Source organism: Urocampus carinirostris, unplaced genomic scaffold, assembly GCF_059441175.1.
Source record: "Urocampus carinirostris isolate Australia breed hairy pipefish unplaced genomic scaffold, RoL_Ucar_1.0 HiC_scaffold_24, whole genome shotgun sequence".
Classification (NCBI taxonomy): Eukaryota; Metazoa; Chordata; class Actinopteri; order Syngnathiformes; family Syngnathidae; genus Urocampus; species Urocampus carinirostris.
Window position 1 is genome coordinate 347,501 of NW_028283131.1, and position 2,500 is coordinate 350,000.

The 2,500-nt window shown below is 71.7% G+C and overlaps 2 non-coding genes across 2 annotated transcripts in view; both read left to right on the top strand.

The window, feature by feature from the left end:
- The first annotated feature begins 1,201 nt into the window (after positions 1 to 1,201).
- LOC148345844 (5.8S ribosomal RNA) lies at positions 1,202 to 1,355 on the top strand. The gene has a single exon (XR_015848408.1). It is a non-coding gene; the product is annotated as a 5.8S ribosomal RNA (ribosomal RNA).
- Positions 1,356 to 1,919: 564 nt separating this feature from the next.
- The window catches only part of LOC148345845 (28S ribosomal RNA), a 4,529-nt gene continuing 3,948 nt past the window's right edge, over positions 1,920 to 2,500 (top strand). Inside the window, exon 1 of the ribosomal RNA XR_015848437.1 lies at positions 1,920 to 2,500. This exon is cut by the window's right edge and continues 3,948 nt beyond it. This is a non-coding gene — a ribosomal RNA (28S ribosomal RNA).

The following is a 2,500-nucleotide window of genomic DNA, read 5'->3' on the forward strand; positions in this document are numbered from 1 at the left end:
GCGTCGGAGCGAGTTCGGCGGGCGCCACGCGGCGCGGCGCGACGCGAGAAAAGGCGGCGGGCGATGTCGCGCTACCTCCGTGCGAGCGGGGTAGCGCGCTCGTCCGACGACCCCAGTAGCGCGGCGCGGCGCGACGACAGGCGACCGCCAGCGACGGGCGAAAGGCGGCGGCCGTGCGCGGGACCCCCGTAACCGGGGAATCCCCCTATGCCGACGACCCTAGCTCGGCGCGGTTCTCGCGCTTCCGGCGCGCGCTTCCGGGGCGGCACTCGCCTCGACGACCTCCCGTCCTTTAAAGGTAACGGTTCGGGCCGGCGCCCCGGCGTCCGTCCGCCCGTCGGTGTCGCGTGTCCGTGCGGCGCGGGGCTGCTCTCGGCGAGGGTCGCCGAGCAAGCGGATCCCCGCACGGATCACAACGGCCGTATGGCGGCGGCGTCGGGACGCCCGCCCGAGACGAAGGTTCAGGGCGACGAAACGGTGCTCCCACCGGCTACCTTTTTCCCCGGCCAAACGCGTCCGTCGGCCGGAGCCCTCGAGGGGCCGCGTAGCGCGCGCGTGGGCCGGCCCCCGGACACCGGAGTCCCTCCCGGGGCTCCGGACACCGGGGGTTCGGTTCCGCGCGGTCCGCCGCGGTCTCCTCTGTCCATCCATAGTCCGGGCAGGCCGCGGCCGGGTCGGGGGCCAGTCCCCCCTCGGTGTCAGCGCGGTCGCGCCGCCCTTGTAAACCAAACCCACTCGCTGACGGGTAGCAACACCCAAAGCGTCGCTTCGCGGCGCGGCGGGGCTTCCAAGTCGGATGGCCTTCCGGGGTCCGGGTAGGAGACGCCGGGGGCCGGCCTCAGCGCCGAGCCCCCGACCTACCCGGCGAGTCCGGTCGCCGAGTCGTGTCAGGCCCGAGCGGGAGACGCCGGGCGCCGGCCTCAGCGCCGAGCGCCCGACCTACCCGGGCCGACGCACGTCTCGGGCGCCGTCGCGGCCCCGAGCGGGAGACGCCGGGCGCCGGCCTCAGCGCCGCGCGCCCGACCCGCTCGGCTCGTCGCGGCGTCGCGCGTATCGCGCCCGTCGGTAACCGCGCCGCGGGTTAGGGGCTCGCTCGCGGGAGCGACCGAACGGCACCCGCGGCGCGTTCGTCTCCGGTACAAACCCTGTCGTGAATTTGTCTCCGATCGTCCCGGGCGGACGTAAAAGGGCCCAAACGTACGACTCTTAGCGGTGGATCACTCGGCTCGTGCGTCGATGAAGAACGCAGCTAGCTGCGAGAACTAATGTGATTTGCAGGACACATTGATCATCGACACTTTGAACGCACATTGCGGCCCCGGTTTTACCCCGGGGCCACGCCTGTCTGAGCGGCGCTTTCCAATCGATCGGACGCGGGCCGGGCCCTCCGCGACATTCCGCCGGTCCGTCCGGCGGGTGGCGCGAGAACCCGGTCCGCGCGGGCGAGGCTCGGGCCCTCCGCGACATTCCGCCGGTCCGCCCGGCGGGTGGCGCGCGACCCGTGTCCCCGCCCACTCCGCGGCTGGGGTTTCGCAGGGACCCCCGTCCCTTCGTACCCTCAAATACAGACTCGGGCGGCGCTCCGTGTCCGTCCGCCCGTCGGTGTCGCGCGTCCGCGCGTCCGGAGGTGCTTCTCGGCTGCCGGTGAGTACGGCTGGTACTTAGCATACCGAGAAGGTGCTCCGCGCGCGCGGCTCCGCGCGGCGGCCCGTATGGCGGCGGCGCTCGGCGCCCTCCTCAGGTAAAGGTCCCGGTCGGCGCCTCGGCGTCCGTCCGCCCGTCGGTGTCGCGTGTCCGTGCGGCGCGGGGCTGCTCTCGGCGAGGGTCGCCGAGCAAGCGGATCCCCGCACGGATCACAACGGCCGTATGGCGGCGGCGCCGGTCCCGGCGCCGGCCCCGACCGCACAGCTCTACGCGCACGCCCTCAGATCAGACGAGACGACCCGCTGAATTTAAGCATATTACTAAGCGGAGGAAAAGAAACTAACCAGGATTCCCTCAGTAGCGGCGAGCGAAGAGGGAAAAGCCCAGCGCCGAATCCCCGCCCTGCGGTAGGGCGAGGGAAATGTGGCGTACGGAAGGCCGCTTTAGCCCGGCGCCGCTCGGGGGCCCGAGTCCTTCTGATAGAGGCTCAGCCCAGGGACGGTGTGAGGCCGGTAGCGGCCCCCGGCTCGCCGGGGCGAGGCCTTCTCGGAGTCGGGTTGCTTGTGAATGCAGCCCAAAGCGGGTGGTAAACTCCATCTAAGGCTAAATACTGGCACGAGACCGATAGTCGACAAGTACCTTGAGGGAAAGTTGAAAAGAACTTTGAAGAGAGAGTTCAACAGGGCGTGAAACCGTTAAGAGGTAAACGGGTGGGGCCCGCGCAGTCTGCTCGGGGGACTCAACCCGGCGGCGCCAGGGCGGCCGGTCGGTCGGCGCGGCGGTCGCGTCCCGTCCCCGGTTCCCGCTCCCCCTCGGGGGACGGGGCCGGGGCGGGCGCGGCCACGCGCCCCGGTCC